Source organism: Sus scrofa, chromosome 9 (assembly GCF_054392235.1).
Source record: "Sus scrofa isolate SSC_HxYL_T2T_F1_AM1 chromosome 9, Sscrofa_HxYL_maternal_Yorkshire_Landrace_v2.0, whole genome shotgun sequence".
Taxonomy (NCBI): domain Eukaryota; kingdom Metazoa; phylum Chordata; class Mammalia; order Artiodactyla; family Suidae; genus Sus; species Sus scrofa.
Genome location: NC_139391.1, coordinates 38,062,464 through 38,088,068, shown reverse-complemented (window position 1 = coordinate 38,088,068; position 25,605 = coordinate 38,062,464). Strand labels below are relative to the sequence as shown.

General features: G+C 40.2%; 1 protein-coding gene across 13 annotated transcripts in view; it reads right to left on the bottom strand.

Annotated features, from left to right (window-relative positions):
- Positions 1 to 25,605, bottom strand: part of LOC100511522 (uncharacterized) — a 680,138-nt gene that overhangs the window by 18,639 nt on the left and 635,894 nt on the right. For 2 of the 13 annotated variants that reach the window (XR_014815193.1, XR_014815196.1), the window contains 5 exons: positions 25,396 to 25,525; positions 25,062 to 25,213; positions 23,997 to 24,747; positions 23,222 to 23,339; positions 6,295 to 6,391 (listed from right to left, as the gene is read on the bottom strand). The gene's annotated coding sequence lies outside the window, so the exon portion shown is untranslated. Of the gene's footprint in view, positions 1 to 4,912; positions 6,050 to 6,294; positions 6,392 to 23,221; positions 23,340 to 23,574; positions 25,526 to 25,605 lie in introns of those variants that run through there. The other 11 variants (XR_014815194.1, XR_014815198.1, XR_014815191.1 and 8 more) reach the window with 9 other exon arrangements.

The window sequence follows — 25,605 nt, the reverse complement described above, 5'->3', positions numbered from 1 at the left end:
TAAACACAGTTCCTGCTTTCAGTGCATGCCAAGAATGGTGTTTGGGCCAAGCACTTGGTGATCCTTTCAACTATTGATTCTTGGCTGCGTCTCAGGTTCACGGGGTGAAAATAGCTGCACCATTTTCCAAGTGCTAGTGCTTATTTGTTTACCTAGGAATAATAGTGCCCTTTTGGGTTAGTTGGCTCATTGATTAATTACTGCCTTAAGCAACTAATTTTTTTTTTCTAGTTGGAAGAATAAGTCAAAGGACATTTGAAAGGTTGTGTCTACATAGTAACTAATCAGAAGTCAGTGGTTTTCCTTTAATACTTGTAGGTTCATTGGGCCAGAATTGAGAATTATAAATTCAGTCACAGACATACATCCTATGTTCTGGCTCTCAGCAAAAAACACCAGTCAGGACAAGCTTTTGCATGTACAGGCACACATGTGCAATGCACTTGTATTTACAAAAGCAAGAAGAATTAGAAACAAAGATGGAAACATAGGTGACATTTTCCTGCACTGTTGTGCTCTAAATGTCCACATAGTCATACTGTGGGATTACTTATTCAGAAAGAACGGGGAATTTTTTGGATAGATTTTATTTGTAGAGAAGTTTTAGGCTCACAGCAAAACTGAGTGGAACGTTCAGAGATCTCTAATCTACGCCTTGATCTGACATATGCACAGCCTTCCCTACTGTCAACATCCCATACCAGAGTGGTACATTTGCTACAATCCACAGACCTACACCGACACCTTGTATCACCCAAAGTACATAGTTTACATTACGGTTCACTCTTGGTGTTGTACATTCTATAGGTTTAGACAAATTATAATGCCATATCCATTATTATGGTATCATGCAGAGTACTCTTCACTGCCCTAAAATATCCTCTGTGCTCCTCCAAGTCAGCCCTCCCCCGCCCTCTAACCCCTGGCAGCCACTGTTCCTTTGATGGTCTGCATAATTTTGCTTTTTCCTAAAAAATGTATTGTTGGAATCACACAGGATGTAGCCTTTTCAGATTGGCTTCTTTCATTTAGTGATATGCATGTTAATGTTTTTTTCATGGCTCATTTCGTTTTAGGACGGGATAATATTCCATTGTCTGGATGCATCGCTGTTTAACTGGGGAATTTTAAAAAATATTACTCTTTGGCGGTGGTTAGAAGGTAATCAAGTGTGCAATAAACAACTTAAAGTGGAAACAGGAAAGACCTAAGACCCCCAGTGCTGGGCATGGAAACGAGATTGCATAATTGTATTGCACTACAAGGTGGGCAAGCAAGCAATGTTTGTTGAACTGAACATAAAGAGGGCTGTTCTCTGGAATAAGACTCGTGTGCAGGGAGTAAAACAAATATGGGCAACAATTAACCATATTACGTATCATGCCATCTGTCAGAACAGTTGCCTTCTAGTGACAGTGTTCTCAGGACTCAATCTTAGATCATTAAATTGGCCAGTCAGTGTTTCAGGGGAATACGTGGCACAAGGTCAGAAAAAAAGTTGTTCCTCCATGTCTGGTTTTTAGTGCAATAATTATTTTCTTCTAAAGTAGCAAGTGAAAAATTTGGATTTAAAGATGTCCTCCGAAGTCAGAAGTAACTTTCCACAAAACTACATTTATTTTCTACTCAAGAGAATCCTAAGCCTATATCTGATGTATCTGAACCTATATCTCAGCCCTTACTGGTGAAGTTTTCCTTCTTGAATTGCTTCCGAAGTCTAAATAGTGCCTTAAGAGGGGTAGACAAAGAGAGGTTCACTTAAGGTCAAGCTCTGAGATGAGCCGGCTACTACTTCTGGGTCCCGCACACCTAGAACCTAGAGGAGAAATGATGTGCTCCCTTGAGATGGTTGTTCGTGGTGACATCCAACTAAAAGTTGTCATTTTTTATTTGGGGCCTGAGGATTGGGCTTTTTCTGGTTTCGAAGTGAAATATCACAGGGGAGTTAACACATTCCATTTTCTGTGACACCAAGCAACTCCCCCTCTTTTTGGTAACTCGTAGGAGTAATTTCTTGGAATTGAAGTGGTCTAGACATAACATTTGTATTCATTAAATAACTAACTAATTAATTCAAGCAATACATATTGTATACCTACCATGTGTCAGATAGTCTCCAGGCACAGAGGGTCCAAGAGTGAACGAGATAGAAAGGAACTGTTTTTTCATGGACTTTATCCTCCAGTGGGAGAAATAAACTATGAGCAAGTAGACAACACAGTCTTGAGGACAGTAAAGAAGGATAAAGGAAGTACGACAGGTTAATGAAATAGAGAGTCACTCAGTATGGTGATTGTTTTATATGCAGTAGTCAGAGGACTTCATAGCCCTGGACAACAAAGGATCAGTTTTTCTTTAAACAACTGAATGACATTTTTACAGAGAAAAAGGTATCCCTGTGGACATACACACTCATTCCTCATACAGGCTCGTAGGGATTCTCTTACTCACTTACCCTGAAGTAAATCTTGCCAAGCAACCAGCTCACTCATGTACACAGAGCACAGGGAGTTATATCTAATCTCTTGGGATTGAACATGATGGAAGATAATATGAGAAAAACTGTGTGTGTGTGTGTATATATATATGTGTGTGTATATATATGTATATATGTGTGTGTGTGTATATATATATATATATATATATATATATATATATATATATATATAGCTGTGGTGTAGTTTGCAGACGCGGCTCAGATCTGGCGTTGCTGTGGCTGTGGTGTAGGCCGGTGGCTACAGCACCAATTCCATCCCCACCCTGGGAACCTCCATATGCCGTGGGTGTGGCCCTAAAAAGACCAAAAAAAAAGGAATACATCATTGATAAATGTAATATTAGTATTAGTTCAGTGAGAGAAGCCAGGAAAAAAAAATGCACACTCTGTATGATTCCCTTTATATGAAATTCTAGAGCAGGCAAAGCCAATCTAGATTTTCAGAAAGTAGAACAGAGGTTGCTTCCAGCACAGAATGGCTGGGGAATTAGCTGCAAATAGACATTTTAGTGTAATGGAAATAGGCTTTATCTAGATATATGATATATGACGGTCACTTTGCTGCACTGCAGAAATTGGCACAACATTGTAAATCAATTACACTTTAATACAAAAATTTAAAAAATAAAAATAGACCATCAAGATGCTGACATATTTAGGAAATGCAGTGAGATAAAATAAAAGCCCTCTCCCTGTCCTCTGAAGAAGAAAAAATTCAGAAACAAAATTCGTGGTACAGTGGGTTAAGGATCCAGTGTTGTCACTGAAGTGGCTTAGGTTACTGCTGTGGGGTGGGTTCCTGGCCGGGCACCTTCCACATGCTGGGGGTTCAGCCAAAAATAGCAACAACAAAAACAGAAACAATCTTAGAGGAATTAAGAGGTAAATATGAGAACAGGTTAAAACGTCAAAAAAAAAAAAAAAAAAAAAGATCATGATCCACAAATGCAATAAACTGAATGTGACATGACTTTTAGCAATTGGTGAATGCAAAGCAGAGAGTCTATTTAGACTAAATATTAGAATTGTTCTTCAAGCATCAGAGAATCTACACTTCTAATAGCAATCCAAATGGTATTAGAATCTTGGAGAAGGAAGAATATTCATAGTACACCCGGTGTCTCTGCAGACAATGTTTACATGATTACAATAATGTCAGTGCTATTTGCTGGCGTTTAACCTTTGCAGTCAGTCTGTAAAGGAGGAGTTCCTGTCTTGGCTCAGTGGAAGTGAATCTGACTAGTATCCATGAGGATGCAGGTTCGATCCCTGGCCTCGCTTAGTGGGTTAAGGATCCAGCGTTACTGTGAGCTGTGGTGTAGGTAGCAGATGTGGCTTGGATCCCAAGTTGCTGTGGCTGTGGCATAGGTCAGCGGTTATAGCTCCGATTCAACCCCTAGCCTGGGAACATCCATATGCCTTAGGTGTGCCCCCCCCCCCCAAAAAAAAATCTGTCAAGGAAGCATGAAAGACAACTATTTAACCGCTATCAACTTTGACTGTGAAAGTAAAGTTAGAGCTGACATATGTTAGGAAGTAAAAGGCAGAATGGAAAGTGAAGAGAAGAAGGAACCCACTAATAACCCCAACTTCAAAGCGAGAGCCAAGAGAAATTGGCTGCCTGAATAAGAGGAGGAGGTTCAGGTCTGAAGTTGCAGACATGAACTAAGAACAGTGATATTTATATTTGGAGGCAGAGGCTAGAGGAAGGAGGAGGTGGTGCAAATCAAATAACAGTCACCTATTACAAGGGGAAGTTAACAGCTGATCATTAAAGATGATACACTTTGAAACAGTCATTTAGGCATATTGTTTACACAGTTATAAGTAACTACCATAAAAATCATTTAAAAGTGGTTCCTCTAGGGAGAGATGTGACAGGTAAGGATGAGTGGATCAAATAACTGGTGTTTTCCATTATAAGCCTTTGATGCTAAATAATTTATGTGTATAAACTTTGTGTCCAGAAGTTCCTTTGTGGTGCAGCAGGTGAAGGATCTGGTTTTTCACTGCAGCAGCTCGAGCCACTGCTGTGGTGTGGGTTTGATTTCTGGCCTGGGAACTTCCACATGTCATGGGAGCGGTCAAAAAAAAATTTGTATCCTGAGGAAATTTCTGAACCATCTTTCCCTCTTTGCCTTAAGGAGGAGCACACGTGCCCATCGTCTGAAGGCATAAATATAGGAACCTTTTCTGTACAATGATACAAATCCTAATTTTGTTTTGGGAGGGGCAGGAGAAAAAGTCTTCATTTACTGAGGTTGGCGTTAAAATCTCACCTTCATTTCTTTAGACTTTTTTTTTTTTTTTTTGAGAGTTGAGTTTTACTTGGGGCAAAATGAGAGCTTAAGCCCAGGAGGCAGCATCTCATGTAAGCCTGAGAAAACTGCTCTGCAGACTCTTAACTTCAAACTATTTTTTTTTTTTACCGTGGTAAATATATATAACATAAAATTTGTCATTTTAACCATTTAAGTGTAAAATTCAGTGGCATTATATTCCCTATATTGTGTAATCACCACTTCTACTTATTTCTAAGTATTTGCATCTTCTCAAACAGGAACTCTGTACCTGTTAAGCAATAGCTCCCGATTCCTTCTCCACCACAGCCCCTGGTAAATTTTATTTCACTTTCTGTCTCTATCAATTTGTCTATTCTAGGTACCCATAGAAGTGGAATCATATAACTTCTGTCCTTTTATGTAGACTTATTTCACTTAGCTTCAGGCTATCCTTGACAGTTTTCTAAAGACTTTTAGAAAAAGTGGCAGGATCTGAAAGCCATGAAAAATGTGATTTTAAAGTAGTTTTATGGAGTGTCCATCGTGGCTCAGAGGTCAACAAACCTGACTAACACCCACGAAGACACGGGTTGATCCCTGGCCTCGCTCAGTGGGTTAAGGATCTGGCATTGCTATGAGCTGTAGTGTAGGCTGGCAGCTGTAGCTCCGATTGGACCCCTAGCTTGGGAACCTCCATATGCCATGAGTTGACCCTAAAAAGACAAAAAAAAAAAAAAAAGTTTTTTATTCCATGTAAAATCTTGGTGGTATGGGGAAAAAATGTAATAAATTCATAAGGAACAATGGCTGCTGAATTCTTCAGAATCCAGGAGTGGTGACTGTACCAAAACTTTCTGTTAGTGGGGCTCTTACAGCAGAGAGGCATATATTGTTTGAGTGGGAAAGTCAGTCATATGAGATCTGGTGTTCTCCAAACATGACTGGTATAGGACTACCCGTCCTGAAACAGGGCTGGAAACCAAGCTTCAGAACTCAGTCTGACTCATCGTGGTCCCTTTTTCACCAGCTGAGAAAGGCATGTTGTTGCATGAACAATTTTATAAGATGAATCATCCAAATCTTACTTACACCAAAGTGACCTGCACATATGCCCCCAGGGAACATTTTGTTTTTTGCCAGTGGAATGACTGCCCTTTATCTGCACACGGATGCTGTTTTGTTCATGCTCTGCATTTCTTTCTGGAACGTCCATCTCCAGTGTGTTTCCAGGGGAATGAACATGTGTGCTGTGATGTGAGTTACAACGTGCCTAAAGAGATCAAACCATCTCTTGTTATCTGTATTGATTTTCCATTGCCAACTAAAATTAGTTTCAAGAGTGTAGCAATTTGTGGGAAAACTGAAGACAGGGCTGATAACTGGTGGATTATTTTCCATGCTTTCTTGAATAGCTGTCACTGTTGACAGATACCCTGGAATGCTGCTACGCAAGATGCTAAACTGTCAGCATTTCATTAAAAATAAACTGCTGGAAATAACAGGGTGACTACTTACCATGCCCCAAAGCACAGAGAGCACCAATATATTTGCAAGAATGTCCCTGAGAGCTCAGGAGCAAAGCATCTTTGTGGATGATTCACCTTCTCTGCATCTGCAAAGGCACAGCAGGGAGAATTTCACATTTCTAAGAGCTGACCATTCCTAAGAGGGACTTGTAGCTAAAATGTAGCTGTCAAAATGAACTGGTAGATGGGAGCTCTGATTTCACAAGCTAAACAGACATGAAGGATGAGTGTGTGTGTGTGTGTGTGTAATGGAAGGTGAGTTTTTTTGTTTGTTTGTTTGGTTTTGTCTTTTTGCCTTTTCTAGGGCCGCTCCCAAGCCATATGGAGGTTCCCAGGCTAGGGGTCGATTCGGAGCTGTGGCTGCCAGCCTACGCTAGAGCCACAGCAATGAAGGATCTGAGCCGCGTCTGCAACCTACACCACAGCTCATGGCAACACCAGATCCTTAACCCACTGAGCAAGGCCAGGGATCAAACCCACAACCTCATGGTTCCTAGTTGGATTTATTAACCACTGAGCCATGACAGGATCTCCATAAGGTGAGTTTTTAAGAGGCTACTTTGTTCTGAAAGCTGGCCGGTGTCACCTACAGTGATATCATATAAAGAATTATGCTGTTGGGCTATTTTGAAGAGGACATCCCAGTGGAAAGATGGGACTGAAGAGAGTCATAAGGCTTAAAAAGCATAAATGGAGAAGCAGGCAATAGGAGATTCAGGCATCTGGGTTGTACTGGCCTATTCACTTTTGGGAAAGTTGAGGTGGTGGGAGTGTGGATGGAAGTGGAGTGGAAAGCTCTGTAGGATGGAAACACCAAAATCGGCTTGATGGATGTTTGGCTGATAGGACAAATGTTCTGAGTGGGTGCTATAGGAATAACTGTATTAAGTGGGATTCATCAGTTATATAAATGCATCTAGAGGGTTATGAAAGGGATTGCTTTGTTGAAGCTTAAGATTGTTGATTTATGGTGAATCCAAGAAGGTAAATGAGGAGTGTTGTTCTTTAGTATGTTCATGCCTCTCCCAGAACTTGTTTCCACACTGTGAGTTTAGAATTCATTTACTTCTCTGGTGACAATAAGTAAGAGGGAAGCGGAACAGTACATCTCACAGGTCTCAGAGGACACTGGTACCACCCCAAGTAGGAGGTAGGATCTGAAGGACAGGATCTAGAAGAGGGGTTCTGTGATGATCTGACATTTTTCTGTCTTCCACCCTCACAGTTTGTGATCAGATTCAACCATCCATGTTCAGGCACCTGTCATCTTGGCGGGTTTGGGAGGGATTTAAAGGACTCATGGAGCTGAGTTAAGTGATATTACTGCCTGGTCTAGCCTGACCTACTCAAGACCTGATTAGTGGCTCAGGGCAAAGTCTTTGGGGGGTCTCTTCTCTTTCTCTCCTACCCCATAGCCAAACTGGCAAGAAACTGTGGCTGCTTTACCTTTTGAAATGCAACCAGAATCCAGCTACCTCTTTCCTCTTTTCTTCTTACTGGAGCATAGTTGATTTACAGCATTGTGTTAGATTTTATATATATATATATCTCAATATATATCACATCTTCTTAAACCAGTTGCCCTTCAGTTGTTTCCATATCTTGGCTATTGAAAACAATGCTGCTATGAATACTGGGTAACTTCTCAAATTAGAGTTTTCACCTTTTCCAGGTATATGGTCAGGAATGGGGTTTTTGGATCTTATGGTAGCTATATTTTCAGGTTTTTGAGGTGCCTCCATACTGTTCTCCATCATGGTTTCACCAATTTACATTTCCACCAACAGCATAGGAGGGAATGCTCTCTAGCATTTTTTATTTGTAGACTTTTCGATGATGGCCTCAGAATCTGGCTACTTCTCACCACCTTCCTGGGGAATACACTGATCCCAGCCACTTAGACTTCTCACCACTTTCCTGGGGAATACACTGATCCCAGCCACTTAGAACCTGTCTCCCACTTCTGCCATGTGCCTGATGGTCTCTTCTCAACCCCTCTGCCCAGAGCCCTCTAGTGACCCCCCTGTCCCACTCAGACAAGAGCCCACATCCTTCATCTGGCCCACAAGGTGCCACACAGTTTGACCCTTCAACTCCAGAACCTTGTCTCCTTGGCTTCATCCCCACCCCCTGGCCTTCTTGCAATTACTCAGACATTTCCACATTGCTCTTGCCTCTTTGTTTTCCTTCCCTCTGTCTGGAGCCCTCTTTGCGCAAATACTCAGACAGTTCACTTCCTCACCACTTTGGGTCTTTGCTCATATGCCCCCTTCCTAGAGAGGCCATCCCTGGCCACCTTACTGAAAACCTTCTCCCACTCCCATCATGTCTTCTCCTCTGCTTTATTGTTCTCCATTGCATTAATCATCATTGGACAATGTAATTCCAATGATGCATTGGAATTTTTATATGATGCTATATCTCTGGTATCTAGAAATGCACCTGGCATGTTATAGGACTCAATACATGTTTGCTGGGTGAATAAATGAATCAATGACTCTTATTTCTCTTTCCTTAGACCAGGACCTGGCCTTGTTCTAACAAGCATCGTCCTGATTCAGACTATGTCTGAGATCTTTGTCTTAATAGCTTACCCTGCCCTTGCCCCTTAATAACTTGGGCTTATTTTTCTCTTGTCATTGTTGCCCTTTTCCTCCACCTCCCCCCGGCCTCCATCACAGGTTCTTCTTGAGCTTTAGTCTTGTGAAGTGGGGGCTACAGTCTGTGAATAGCACTCCCCATGGCTGCATGAAGGCCTGCCTGCCAAAGCCACTTACATGATCTGGTCTTAATGCTCCTCTTGTCCTCATCTATTGCTATTGTTCACCACACGCCACTGATGCCTAGAGAAAGAACAGCCTGCTTTCTTTCTTTTCTTTCTTTTTTTTTCTTTGCTTATCAACTTTATTTTTATTATTACTCAAATGAATTTATCACATCCATAGTTGTATAATGACCTGATTTCACAGGATTTCCATCCCACAGCCCAAGCACATCCCCCCACCCCCCAAACTGTCTCCTCCAGAGACCATAAGTTTTTCAATGTCTGTGAGTCAGTATCTGGTCTGCAAAGAAGTTCATCATGTCCTTTTCTCAGATTCCACATGTCAGTGAAAGCGTTTGATGTTGGTGTCTCATTGTATGGCTGACTTTACTTAGCATGATAGTTTCTAGGCCCATCCATGTTGCTAAAAATGCCGGTATTTCGCTCCTTTTAATGGCTGAGTAATATTCCACTGTGTATATGTACTGCTTCTTCTTGATCCACTCCTCTGTTGATGGACATTTAGGTTGTTTCCATGTCTTGGCTATTGAAAATAGTGCTGCAGTGAACATCGGAGTACATGTGTCTTCTCTGAGTCATGGTTTTCTCTGGGTAGATGCCCAGGAGTGGGATTGCTGGATCAAATGGTAGTTCTATGTTTAGTTTTCTGAGGAATCTCCATACTGCTTTCCACAGTGGTTGCACCAATTTACAATCCCACCAACAGTGTACTAGAGTTCCTTTTTTCCCACACCCTCTCCAGCACTTATTGTTTGTAGACTTTTTCATGATGGCCATTCTAGCTGGTGTAAGGTGGTACCTCAGAGTGGTTTTGATTTGCATTTCTCTACTAATGAGTGATATTGAACATCTTTTCATGTGTTGCTTGGCCATCTGTATGTCTTCTTTGGAGAACTGTGTGTTTAGATCTTCTGCCCATGTTTTGATGGGGTTGTTTGTTTTTCTGGTATGGAGCTGCAGAAGGTGTTTATAGATTTTGGAGATGAATCCCTTGTCAGTTGACTCACTTGCAAAGATGTTCTCCCATTCTGCGGGTTGTCTTTTCGTGTTGTGTAGGGTTTCCTTTGCTGTGCAGAAACTTTTCAGTTTGATTAGGTCCCATTTGTTTGTTTTTCTTTTTATTGTCAATACTCTCAGAGATGGATCTGAGAAGATGTTGCTGTCGTTGATGTCCGAGAGTGTTTGGCCTCTGTTTTCCTCTAGGAGTTTGATAGTGTCTGGTCTTCTATCTAGGTCTTGAATCCATTTGGAGTTTGTTTTTGTGTATGGTGTTAGGGAGTGTTCTCATTTCCTTCTTTTCCATGTGGCTGTCCAGTTTTCCCAGCACCACTTATTGAACAAGCTGTCCTTTCTCCATTGTATATTCTTGCCTCCTTTGCCATAGATGAGTTGGCTGTAGGTGCGTGGGTTGAATTCTGGGCTTTCTATCCTGCTCCACGGATGTATATTTCTGTCTTTGTGCCAGTACCATACGGTTTTGATGATTGTTGCTTTGTAGTATAGTCTGAGGTCAGGGCGCCTGATTCCTCCAGCTCCATTTTTCTTTTTCAGGATGTCTTTGGCTATTCTGGGTCTTTTGTGCTTCCAAACCAACTTTAAAATAAAATGTCCTTGGTAATTTGATAGGGATTGCATTGAATCTGTAGATTCCTTAGGTAGTATAGTCATTTTGATAATATTAACTCTTCCAATCGATGAGCATGGTATGTGTTTCCATCTCTTTGTGTCATCTTTGATTTCTTTCATCAGGGTCTTCTAGTTTTCAGAGTACAGGTCTTTTGTCTCTTTAGGTAGATTTACTCCTAGGTATTTTATTCTTTTGGATGCAATGGTAAACGGGATTGCTTCCCTAATTTCTTTTTCTGCTCTTTCATTGTTAGTGTATAGAAATGCCATTGATTTCTGTGTATTAATTTTGTATCCTGTCACTTTGCCAAATTCGTGGATGAGCTCTAACAGTTTTCTGGTAGAGTCTTTAGGATTCTCTAGGTAGAGGATCATGTCATCTGAAAATAGGGATAGTTTTACCTCTTCCTTTTCAATTTGGATTCCTTTTATTTCTTTTACCTTTCTGATTGCCATGGTGAGGACTTCCAAAACTATGTTGAAGAGTAGTGGCGAGAGTGGACATCCTTGTCTTGTTCCTTATCTCAGTGGGAATTCTTTCAGTTTTTCGCCATTGAGAATGATATTCGCTGTGGATGTGTCATATATGGCCTTTATCATGTTGAGGTAGGTTCCCGCTATGCCCACTTTCTGAAGGGTTTTTATCAGAAATGGGTGTTGGATTTTGTCAAAGGCTTTTTCTGTGTCTCTTGAGAGGCTCATATAGTTTTTATTCTTCAGTTCATTAATATAGTGTATTGCACTGATGGATTTGTGGATATTGAAGAACCCTTGCATCCCTGGGATAAATCCCACTTGATTATGATGTACAAGTGGGATATTGTACATCATAATGTATTGCTGGATGTCGTTTGCTAGTATTTTCTTGAGGATTTTTGCATCGATGTTCATCAGTGAAATTGGCATGTAGTTTTCTTTTTTTGTGGTATCTCTGTCTGGTTTTGGTATCAGGGTGATGATGGCCTCATAGAATGAGTTTGGGAGTATCCCTTCCTCTGGAATTTTTTGAAATCGTTTCAGAAGGAGAGGTGTTGGCTCTTCTCTAAATGTTTGATAGAATTCGCCTGTGAAGCCATCTGGTCCTGGACTTTTATTTGTTGGAAGTTTTTTAATCACAGTTTCAATTTCAGTTCTTGTGATTGGTGCATTCATCTTTTCTATTTCATCTTGGTTTAGTCTTCGAAGATTGTACTTTTCTAAGAATTTGTCCATTTCTTCTAGGTGTTCCATTTTTTTGGTGTATAGTTACTTATAGTAGTCTCTTATGATCCTTTGTATTTCTGTGATGTTTGTTGTTGCTTCTCCTTTTTCATTTCTAATTTTATTGATTTGAGTCCTCCCTCTTTTTTGCTTGATAAGTCTAGCTAGAGGTTTATCAATTTTGTTGATCTTTTCAAAGAACCAGTTTTTCATTTCATTGATCTTTTCTATGGCTTTCTTTGTTTCTATTTCACTGATTTCTGCTCTGATCTTTATGGTATGCCAAAAACACAGACACGTGGAGACTAAACAACATGCTACTAAACAACCAATGGATCACTGAAGAAATCAAACAGGAAATTAAAAAATACCTAGAAGCAAATGACAACGAAGATACAATACTCCAAAACTTATGGGATGCAGCAAAAGCTGTTCTAAGAGGAAAGTTTGTAGCAATACAAGCCCACCTCAGGTAGTAAAGAAAAAGCTCAAATAAATAAGATAACTTTACATCTAAAGCAGCTCCAGAGAGAAGAACAGACAAGACCTAAATTTAGTAGAAGGAACGAAATCATAAAGAACAGGCTGTTTTCTGTCACCATGTTTTCCAGGTACTGTCCTCCAACACTGTGATTCCATCATCACCTGCTTAACCGACATGTCTAGTTTTCAGGACAGTATACGGTCACATGGTCACATTTTCTTTTCATATTCAAATTAAGTGACCAAATCCCCATAGTCCCTACGACGAAAGACATTTCTTTCACTTCTAGGGTAATTCATTCCATGATAACAAGATTCTTGGGGGTCTTCCTCAATCCAAAGAGTCACATTGAAAAAGAAAACCAGAAATCAACTTATTCCATTGGGAAGTTCAAAGTTGTCAATGCCACCTGATGTCAGTGTTGAAACATAGGCAGCCTGAAAGCTGATATAGCCCTGGCCTACTGGCAGGAAATCTGCCTGGGGCTGGGTGGATGGCATGCTACCACTGATATGTGGAAATTCAGGAGCCTGGGCTGACTCTGTTGTCCACTGAACAAAGAAGCATCAGTGACTGAGGGCTGTGGATGCCAGCTCTGGGTGATGGGCTGGAAGAGGAAGTCCTGCTCTCCAGGAGTTACCCTGAGCTGCTGCTACTCCATGCCAGTGTGGGTCTGCGATCCCAGAATTACTGCTTCTGAGGTAGCTGGCTCATTTGTTCATGTCTGAAGACATATAAAACATCCATGCACACTTCCCCCAGACATGTTAAAAGGTAAATTCCTAAGAAGTTTTCAGTAGCCACCTGTGCTGCCTGAGATCAAGCTCTCCCCTAACTCCAATGTCTGATCCTGAAATTGCAAGAAACCCTTCACTTTCTTTGACTCAGAGCTGCCTCATTTTGTAACTCAGGAGAAGTGACATATCTTTTAGACCAAATCCCCATCTTATTGTACATACAGTTAGGCCCATGTTCTAGGTGCTTGCCTCACCTAACTGGATAGGTGTACTTTTTAGATTACCCATTATTTCCTAGCTTTGATTCCTGCCCATGTCATAACATTTGACAGAGCTTTACTTTGATGGAAAAAGAAACCCAGGAGTTCCCATCGTGGCACAGTGGTTAACGAATCCGAATAGGAATCATGAGGTTGTGGGTTCGATCCCTGGCCTCACTCAGTGAGTCAAGGATCTGGTGTTGCTGTGAGCTGTGGTGTAGGTCACAGACGCGGCTCGGATCCCAGGTTGCTGTGGCATAGGCCAGTGGCTATAGCTCCAATTAGACCCCTAGCCTGGGAACATCCATATGCCACAGATGCAGCCCTAAAAAAACAAAAGATAAAAGACAAAAAAAAAAAAAAGAGAAAAAAGAAAATAAGACAAAAGGAAACCCAAAGGGAGTATTTTTCACTATAAGGGCAAAGCTATCAGGACAATAAAAAGAACAAGGAAGCTCAGAAGAGATCACTCATTTCTTCATTAACCATAAAAATAATCATGATAAAAATGATCCTCCATTAAGCAACTAATATGTATCTGACTTTAAGGTATATTATTTCATTCAATATTTCTAAAAGTCCTGAAAGGCAAATATTACAGAAATGCAGAGATGAGAGATGGAGAGACGTAAAGTAACTCAAAGCATAAAGCCTATGCAACAAAGCCAGGATTTAAACTTAGGTCCTTCAGAGTCCAAAGCTAGGAATCTTTCCAATGACTATACTTACTCTTTAGTAACTGAGTAACTATGGAATGTTTTGGGTCCATGCCTACTGAGAGGTACATACATGATTGTTTATTCTCAGACTGATTGCTACTGAAACCAATCATGTACCGGCCCCCCAAAAAACACCCCATCCTATTCTTTTGGTTCTGGGGGTATGTTTAAATTAGTCTTCTTTACCTTTTAGAACATTCTTATTTCAACCTACACTTTAAGAGAGAGATGATGATTTTCTGGTCTGCTCCGTCACATCCCAGAGGAAGGAAAGGAGGGAAAACCAGCCCCCAAGACTCACAGAGTTGCCTTGGAGCATCACGTGTCCTTGTTGGAAGATTGCTCTTGTGCCTCCCATAAAAGTAAGGGAGTACTGAGTAAGAGATGTTCTTTTGTGAAGTGTGATCACAGCTCCTGGCCTAGGATTTCTTAGCAAGGAATAATTCTTTATTTCTCTTCAGAGTTGAAAGGACCCCTATAATTGACAGGCCTCATAGTCACAAAGTAAACTTCCAAAGGGAGAAGATAAAAGGCCACTCACTGCCCTGGAAAACAATGAGGATTCCTTTCTTTGGGTGTGGCCTTCATCTCACGTTTGATAATTCTGTAGGGTTTTAACTGTCACCCGACAGCAGTTTTCTTTTGACTCAGAAAAAGCCACAGGCTCTTGCTACCCAACTTGAGGTCATTAAATCCTTGAGTAAACTTCTAAGTTTCTCTTGGTTGAAGAGAAATTTATGTAGGAGGGGTGTCGAGGCCAGGCATCAAAATGCTCCAGGAATTATCTCAAAAGAGAAATGTTTCCAGTTTGTGATGCCTTCAGATGAGCATATTCAAGGAATCCAAACCCTCTTGTACCTTGGCATGTTTTTCTTGATTTGCCTTAAGGATTTCTGCATAGGCATCACTTGGTTATATATTTGTGATTTTGATGTCTCACAGCACACCCCAGAGAGGTGGGCCTATCTCCAAATGAGGAAAACTAAACATGATTTCTCTACTGAGAAGCTAAAAGACTTCTATGCAAAGATCTTTGTTTTGTTTTATTTCCTGAAATAGAAGTAAGAAAAGAAATGGTGGTGCATCGGAAGTTCCTAATTCTGAAAGCTTTTACCTATACTCAGGGTTGCTTTTGTCCAAATTTTCTCAGTTTTACTGAACCCAAGGGCATTGAGAGCTTCAGCTGACATGAGAGGAGATAGCTAATGTATTGGCAATGACTCTAACAGCCTCCATACTTAATTATATAATTCTTATTCCTCATCCTGATTTTACCAATTCATATATTTTGGCATACCTCTATTTGAGGATAATGGTGTAGAACTAAAACATTTTTCATTTACTAAATGGATTTTCTTTGAAATGTATACTCCATTAATTTTCCCAGTAATGTATAGGTCATATCATTAATTACTGAATGTCATAGGATGTCTTGCTTTGATGAGAAAGCAGGAACATTGGGTGTTTGCTGTTAATTTATAAAAGAGCCATTCTTCAAACTTTTCAATAAACCACAGTGAATTTTCCTTCTTGATTATCCTAGGATATAGGGAAGAAATCTGTGGGCTAGCATGCTATTAGGAATTAGACTTTCATATATAGATACTCTCTAATTTACTTTTAAAAAATACTCAGAGTTCCCTTTGTGGCTCAGAGGTTAACGAATCCGACTAGGATCCATGAGGATGCAGATTCGATCCCTGACCTCGCTCAGTGGGTTAAGGATCTGGCATTGCCATGAGCTGTGGTGTAGGTCACAGATGTAGCTCAGATCCCTCATTGCTGTGGCTGTGGTGTAGGCCAACGGCTACAGCTCCAATTTGACCCCTAGCCTTGGAACCTCCCTATGCCATGGGTGCAGCCCTAAAATAGTAGGGAAAAAATGTGTGTATGTATATATACATATATATATATATTCAAAATAAAATTTATGGAACAAGGTAGCTTGCTGATACAAATGAGGACTGCCAGCATTTCAATTCCTGGCTAAAACTCAAAGGACTAAAATATTTTAAAGAGGCAATGGAGTCTATTCCAAAGTAATAAAAATAAATCCTTCTCTAAAGAAAAGAACATTAGGTATCTGTGACGCTTACTGGAACTCTGAATTTGAGTTTATAAGACATACCAGGGATCATAAACTTAAACATCTGTAAGGCCAGGCCAGTGATCCTAACTTTGGTTTTGAGAATTGCAGACTATGCATGTTATCTACAAGGGGCAGCTGGGCCTCGGCCCCTGCTGGTTGTTATCATTTAGAAATGTGGACTTGGCCTTGTCAGAGTTTTCATCTCTTCAAGAAAAGCCACAACTCTAGATTTGCATGAGGAAGTTCCTGTACCCTTGACCTAGACTTTGACAGGCTTCTATTTCACTTTAGAGCCTATCTCTGCATCTGAAACAGATACCAAGGGAGAAATTATGTTGGACATTTGGCCAAATAGGTCAATTATCCAAAATTTCCCTAAGCATAGTTGAGGGAGAAGGAAAAACACATTATTTAATTGATTATACTTTTTTTTTTTTTTTTTTTTTTTTGCGTTTTAGGGCTACACCTGCAACACATGGAAGTTCCCAGCCTAGGAGGTGAATCAGAGCTACAAGTGCCAGCCTATGCCACAGCAACACAGGATCTGAGCCACGTCTGCGACCTACACTACAGCTCATGGCAATGCTGGATCACTGACCCACTAAGCAAGAATAGGGATTGAACCCACATTCTCATGGATACTAGCCAGATTCATTTCGGGTCTGCTACGATGGGAACTCCTATACTTTGTTTTTAAGAGAGATTGTCTTATTTAAAAAAAAAATCTAACACAAGTGATGAATGAACACAATTATACAACTAAACATCTTTTAAAAACCTAAACTTGAGTTCCCGTCGTGGCGCAGTGGTTAACGAATCCGACTAGGAACCATGAGGTTGCGGGTTCGGTTCCTGCCCTTGCTCAGTGGGTTAACAATCCGGCGTTGCTGTGAGCTGTGGTGTAGGTTGCAGTCGCGGCTCGGATCCCGCGTTGCCGTGGCTCTGGTGTAGGCTGGTGGCTACAGCTCCGATTTGACCCCGAGCCTGGGAACCTCCATATGCTGCAGGAGCGGCCCAAAGAAATAGAAAAAAGCCAAAAAAAAAACCAAAAAAACAAAAAACCTAAACTTTTCCTTAGCTAACCCAATTGCTAATTTTGATTAATATGTTTTAGGGGTTATATAATTTCGGACAAAAGTTTAATCATCTACATACAGGTTTTTTTTTTTTTTTTTTTTTTTTTGGCTAAAAGTACACAATCGTTCTTTTAACAACTTAGTTAACCCAGTTTCCTCTGTGGGGGCAACAGAGACCCTGAACACCTCACAGACATAGATAATGACAGAAACAAATTTCAGCCCTTGCCGGTGCTTTTGGACTCAAGACCTATTTAGTTGCAAAATACTTCACTTCTCTTTTGAGTTTGGTCCTTCTGCAGTGGATAAACCTATTTACAAAATATCCTCATTGATGTGAAGGCTCTTGCACACTCAATTAAAATGCATTTGCTTGTATTTTTTGATGAACCTCATCCTAATTCTTAACTTGTATAACTTTGAATGACTCAGTTAACCTTTCCATGCCTGGGCACTGACATGAGGGTGCTGGCCTTGAATATTCCTGGCCAGTGCTCTTTGTTCTCTGGTTTTCAGGCGCATCCTATGATCAAGATATATTTCTCTCATTTCTATACTTTGATGACTCTAGGCAAGTCTGAGCTGTCTCTCTATCCCACTGTGGTTTACTCCATTTCTTCCCCTTCTGCATTCCCAGTGAATAGCTCATTCAGAGCTGTGCATTATGACCTACTATTCTGTGCAGGATGTGTGTGTATCTATTTTTGGAACTCTTCAGAAATAGGGACAGCACATTTTATCTCATATTCCCAGTATATAACATAGTTATTGGCATATAACAGGCATGCAAGGGAATGAACAAATTATCAAATTAGCATTCTAATTTTATCATTTTTTTGTCTGCATAGTTTTAAAACACCTTTTGAACAAAACACTGCCTAACTTTGAAAAAGTGGGTTTCTTGGGAGTTCCCATCGTGGCGCAGCGGAAATGAATCCAACGAGGAACCATGAGGTTGTGGGTTTGATCCCTGGTCTCTCTCAGTGGGTTAAGGATCCGCCATTGCCATGAGCTGTGGTGTAGGTCACAGACGTGGCTCAGGTCTGATATTGCTCTGGCTGTGGCGTAGGCCAGCAACTGTAGCTCTGATTCGACCCCTAGCCTGGGAACCTCCAAATGTGTGGGTACAGCCCTAAAAAGTAAAAAAAAAAAAAAAAAGTGAGTTTCTCTTCAAGATATCTAAAATCCAACTCATTATAAAAAAAATGAGTGGTACTGACAGTTTGGTTCTCATTTGAATTTCATGCCATATATTCAGACTTACATACATACATATATGTATATATTTCATACATGTTTTTGGATGTTGTTGATGTTGATTAGGACAGTGCTGAAGCCCAAATTCATAATCCTAACCTAGCTGATCAGTCCTTGTGTTTGGGTCCTAGGGATTAACTGCACATTCAAATCAACACTATTTATACACACTACATGTCCAGTTCAGTGTGGCTTCTTTTTTGAGAACAGTTATGTAAGTACAGAGTAGGTTCAGGGTATGATAGGTTGTGGGGTTTTTTAAATTAATTAAATTTTTTTTAGGGCTGCACCCATAGCATGTGGAAGTTCCCAGACTAGGGGTCAAATTGGGGCTGCAGCTGGCGGCCTACACCACAGTCACAGCAACACAGGATCCAAGCCATGTCTGCGACCAGGTCGTGGCCATGCTGGATCCTTAACCCACTGAGCACGGCCAGGGATCAAACCCACATCCTCCTGGATACTTGTCAGATTTGTTACTGCTGAGCCACAATGGGAACTCTCGATTGTGGTTATTTCTTTTACAAAATTTAAGATGACCCAATTTTGAGCACAGTTAAGAGGTTCTTGGACATATGAAGAAGACTCATGTTTGCCTCAGGGATCTTAACTAAGAAAGGAAAACCATCTTTATTCCAAATATTACTGAAACTACATTTAAAGATGCCCTGTCTAATTCATATGTCGAAAAATCTCTTAAAAGGAACATTTGTGTTGTAGCATTTATGTTATTTAGCTTTATGTGCTTAATAAGTATACATAAAGAAACATATTGGGAGAGGGTTCAAAATGGTGGCATAAGAAGGTCCTGAATTCACCTCATCCTAGACACACAGCACATCTACAACTGCATGGGAAATAATTCCCTTGAAAGAGGACCTGAAAACAGGAAGAACGGAGCTTCCACAATAAAAGCAAAAGTCCCCAGCCAGACCCAAACATTGAAACTGCCTCGTTATCACTGGTTGAAAACTTGGCAAGATTGAAGGCCTTTTGTTTTTGTTTTTGGATATTTTCTTTCCCGTAAAAACACATAATTTCAACCCATAAAAAAAAAAAAAAACAAAAACCAGCATCAAGATGGGTAGAAGAGGCAGAGATAGATCTGTCTCACCAAGGGAAAAAACCCACACTCCAGCCACAGAAATCTACAATCAGGAGAGATCACAAAAGTACAGATTTTTTTTCCCTGAGTGATAAATTTGAGCTCCCAATCAGGCACCTCATCCCCCTAGGTCCCAACAAAAGATCAAGTCCCCAAAACATCTGGCTTTGAAGAACATTCCATGCTTCCAGGAAAACTATAGAACTACAGCGAAAAACAACAACAAAAATACCACTCTCTAGGAGTTCCCATCCTGGCTCAGTGGTTGACGAATCCGACTAGGAACCATGAGGTTGCGGGTTTGGTCCCTGGCCTTGCTCAGTGGGTTAGGGATCCGGCATTGCCATGAGCTGTGGTGTAGGTTGCAGACGCGGCTCGGATCCCACATTGCTGTGGCTCTGGCGTAGGCCGGTAGCTACAGCTCTGATTAGACCCCTAGCCTGGGAACCTCCATATGCTGCAGGAGTGGCCCTAGAAACAGCAAAAAGACCAAAAAAAAAAAAAAAAAAAAAAAAAAACACTCTTATAGGGCTCACACACAGACTCACCTGACCTGAAAATCGGTACAAACACACCAGGTTTAAAAGTGCATGGATCAAAGGTGAGGGGAACCCAATTAAACATCTTGAAGCATCTGCTGGAGAAGTAGGAATGAGGTGGGACACTCCCTGGGACTGAGACACTGGTGGGGGCCGTGTTCACAATCTAAGGCTACTTTGTTGATGCCAATGTTGGCAGGTGCCATTTTAGAATTTTCCATCTAACCTACTGGCATCAGTGGGTGCACCCCTGAGCCTTGGCCAGGCCCTACAGCCAACCAAACAATAGTCCCACTCACTAGAGTGCTAACAGTCCCAGGCAGGCCTTGAAGCCAGGCTGGAAGCCAGCCCTGCCCACCAGCATCCTTAGTAGCAGCCACAACTACACCACAACAGCAGAGTGCACAACAGATCACATAGGGTAATTCCCCTGTGTGCTCAGTTCTGGGGACCAGGCAGGAAGATTCCTGAGTCCCATAAGACATCTCAATAAGACCACACCTTGAAAACTCAGAGATATAGTTAGTACATACAAACAGAGAACTAGGCACAATGAGAATACAGAAGCACACCACATTAACAAAAGGAAGGTTAAAAGCCACATGATTATCGCAATAGATACAGAAAAAGCAATTGACAAAATTCAATATCTATTTATGATAAAAAAAACTCTCAACAAAGTCAATATATGAAGAGTTTTCTCAACATAATAAAGGCCGTATATGACAAATCCACAGATAACATTATACTCAATGGTGAAAAACTAAAAACTTTCCCTCTAAGACCAGTAACAAGGAAAGGATGCTCACGCTCACCACTTCTACTAAACATAGTATTGGAAATCCTACAGCAATCAGACAAGAAAAAATAAATAAAAGACCTTCAAATGGTAAGGGAAGAAGTGAAACTATTTGCAGATGACAGGACGCTATATATAAAAAACCCCAAAGAACTCCACTAAAAAATTTATAACTAATGAATTCAGTAAAATTACAAGACACAAAGTCAATGTACAGAAATTTGTGGCATTTCTATACACTAATAAACTATAGGAAAAAGGAATTAAAGAACAACCCCTTTTACAATCACATCAAAAAGAATAAAATACCTAAGGGTAAATTTAATCAAGAGGGTTGAAGACCTAAACACAGAAAACTATAACATATTGATGAAAACATTGAAGAAGACACAAATACATGGAAAGTTATTTCACATTTATGGATTGGAATAACTAATATTTTTAAAATTTCCAACTACACAAAGCAATTTATGTATTCAATAAATCCCTATTGAAGTTCCAATGGCATATTTTACAGAACTAAAAGAAGTAATTCTAACATTTGTATGGAATTACAAAAGTCAAAACAATCTTGAGAAAGAACAAAGCTGACGGGATCATTCTCCTTGATTTCAAACTATACTGCAAAGCTTTAGTAACCAACAGTATGACACTGGCACAAAAACAGACACATAGATACATGGAACAGAATTGAGTGTCCAGAAATAAAGCCACACATATATGGACAATTAATTTACAACAAAGAAAAAAACATACAATGAAGAAAGAATAGTCTCTTTAACAAATGACTTTGGGAAAACTGAACAGTCACATGCAAAAGAATGAAACTGGACCACTATCTTACACTATATACAAAAATCAACTCAAAATAGATTGAAGATTTGAATACAAGACTTGAAGCCATAAAATTCCTAGAAGAAAACATCACCAGTAACATCATGAACATCAATCTTAGTGATGTTTTTGTGGTTCTGACTCCAAAGGCAAGGAAAACAAAAGCAAAAGTAAGCAGATGGGACCACATGCAACTAAAAAGCTTCTGCACAGTGAAAACCATCATCAAAACAAAAAGTCAACTTACTGAATGGAAGATATCTATAAATGAAGTGTCTTATAAGGAGGTAATATATAAAAAACTTCCAAAATATAAGAAAGAATTCATACAACTCAACAGAAAAACAAGCAACCTGTTTAGAAAAATGAACAGAGGATCTGAATGAACATTTCATCAAAAAAGGCATATAGAAGGAAATAAGTTCACTAATTAGCATCATTAATTATTATTAGAGAAATTTAAATCAAAACCACGGTGAGATATTACTTCACACCTATCAGAATGGCTATTATCATAAGGACAAGAAATAACACATGTTGAAAGTAGGTGGAGAAAAGAGAACTCTCAGACACTGCTGGTGGAAATGTAAATTGGTACAGATGCTTATGTAAAAACTATGTGGGGATTCCATACAAAATTAAGAATAGAACTACTTTATGATCTAGCTATGCACTTTTGGGTATTTATCTGAAGAACATGAAAACACTAATTTAAAAAGATAAGCACCACTACATTCTTTGCAGCATTATTTACAATAGCCAAGATACGGGGGCAACCTAAGTGCCCATCAATAAATGAACGGATAAAGAAGATGCCATATATATATATATACATATACATACACACACACACACAAGGAAATAGTAGCCATAAAAAAGATGAAATCTTGTCATTTACAACATGAATGGACCTTGAAGGTATTATTGTAAGTGAAATAAGTCAAAGACAAATGCCATAGGATTTCACTACATGAGGAGTTTAAAAAACAGAATAAAATGAAGAAACAAAATAAAAACAAACTCAGAGATACAGAGGTCAGATTTGTGACTACCAGAGGAGAAGGGAGTTGAGGGGGTGGGCCAAGTGGGAGAAAGGGCTTAACTCTATGGGGATGGAGGCAAATGGACTTGTAGTGGTGGTCACTTTGTAATGTACACAGATGTCTAATTATAATGCTATACATCTGAAACTTACATGTCTTGAAAGTAAAAAAATAAAATAGAAACATAGAGTAGAAAGCTGGTTGTCAGGGCCTGGAAGTTGGAGGAAAGAGGGAAGGCTAACAAAAGGTACCAAGTTTGTTACAAGAAGAATAAAGTCTGAGGATCTAAGGTATTACTTAGCTGATGACTCTGTGTTGTACAACTGAAATTTGCTAAGAGACTAGAATTTTAAATGTTCTTACCAGGCCACCGTCCCGCCGAAAAGGATAACGTGAGGTGATGGACATGTTAACTCAATGAGAAGTAATCCTTTCACAATGTTGACCTATATCAAGTCATCGCATTGTGCATTCTAAAGATCTTAAAGGTCATTGGTCCATTTGAAAAGAAAAAAAAAAAAAAAAGAACCATATGTAAGATTCCAAGACTGGAATCTCAACTTATAATATCACTTTACACTGTTAAGAAAAAGGGTTTCATGTAACTTACAATGGTTTGCCTTATGATCATAATGTGGAACCAATTTGATTTTTTTCCAACAAATTCTAGATTCAGAAACTAGACCTCTGAATTGCTCGTGCCTGGTTTTACTGACCTGAAACCATGTGGGTTTCTCATTAAATAGATTTAGAAAGCTGTGGATCCACAATTCAGATCTGTAGGACTTGTGTCTCAGCAGGAAGTAGATAATTCTAATTTACTTATCAGAAGAGATAACTAAGAAACAAGAGGTGGAAGTACTGTTTATCATTTTGCAGACCTCCACGTGAAGGGGCAAAGGAGGCTTTGACTTGAGTCAGCACTAGTAATTGTATCTGTGTGGCTTGTCCTTCTCCAGGGGACAGTCTTTTATGTGCAGAACAGAAAGGGCTGGTTGTCTGATGTTACTTGACCACCGGGGTTGCTGAGAAGTTATCTGTCAGCTTTGCATGTCCTCAGAAATCAACTCCAACTCACATCCACCCTGATTGTTGTTTTTTAACAAGTGTGGGGGCTACTTCCCAGGTATCTTTTTACCTTCTATGGATCAGACATTTGCAAGAGGTAGATAACTTCTAGAGATTCAGGGTTCATCTGGTGCTCTTATTGCAGGGGAATGAGACCAAAGCTGGGAAGAAGTGGAGACAGTCTGGTGCTCATCACTCCCTTTTGAATTCTCTTGAAGAATATAGGCTCTTCTGAAGTCGAAAGCCCAAGAGCCCCTGGAAGGAGCCGGCCTCATTTCTCAGGGCCATGGATGGGGAACGGGACATGGTGTCCTGCTCTAGAGTGTTCCGAGACCAGTCTTTAAAATGGCTTGGACAGGATGTAAGGTCATTCTCTGAAGGACTCACAGATACGTGGGCAATAACATGCCCCTGCAAAAAAGCAGAAATCTATAAATATTTCCATTTAAATAAATACATCTTCTGTACTCTACGATAAATTATATTTAGGTAATTCAGTTTAATTGAATAGAATCCAAGACATTCAAAGGCCATTCCTTTCTCTCGAAGGCCTGAGGTCTATAAAGATGAGCTCATCACCCACAGAGCCTTTTATTTAAACATATTCTCAGAGTGGCTCTTAGTAACATCGCTGAACTTTTCCCTCTCGTGTCTCATTAATGGGCGGTGTCAGGGATTCTGGCCTTCAAGAGACTGCTGCCGTCTTGGCCATCATCGTTATTGATTCTGTAGTGAGTCAGTTTCAATTTTGAATTTAGGATGAAGCCACTTCCTGTGATGAGGTGAATGAACTCTTCCTGGATCCCCCGGATATTCATTGTCTGGCAGGAATTAATCAGAGAAGTTAAAATCAAATTCTGAAGAAAAAAATAGAGTCTAAAAAGAGGAACATTGCAGCCTAACCAGTGGGGAAAAAAGTGAAAGACTCCTTTAAACCAAGCAGAGCAAACCTCTCATCTCCAGGCTGTCACCCCGGCTGGCTTCTGTCTGTCCGAAATCTTATATCCCCCTTTTCTCTCCTTCTGGCCTGCTCTCACCACCTGTATTCCATCTGGACTCCACCCTACTCCCGAATTCACTCTACTTCTTTCAGGCCCTGTCTTTGCCACTCATCCACAAAGTTGCCAGGACTCACGTTTCTCCCGTCACTGAGACCGCTCTGCTCTCTGCTTAAGGGCAGGGAGTCCTTTGAAATCTGAAATCAGCTGTTCAAATCCTAACTTCACCTTTGACCAGCCTTGTGACATTCGACAAGTTTTTAAATCTCTCCAAGATTAAGTTTCCCATCTGTAAAATAGGGTTAAGAATTTGTCGAAAGAGCTATTGTAAAGATGAAATGCACTGTAAACCAACTACAATGGAAAAAATAAAAATCATTGAAAAAAAATTTGAAATGCAATGAGGTATGTTGTTTAAGAGAGAACCTGGCAGTTCGGTCCCCAATAAGCTACTGATTTGAAATATCCTACCTTCTTTTCCCCGATGTTTCACTCCATTCATGTTTTTTTCTACTCTTCCACTGGCATTGCTTTCACCATCTTCTCAGCTTCGACAGGAGTTACTCTCAGCCTTCATTGGACACTAACACCACACAGGTCTCTGTGATACGGAGCAAAGGGCACTGGATCAAGGTCCCATCATCTGGGTTGCAGTCCTGGCTCTGCAGGAGCCAGCTACTA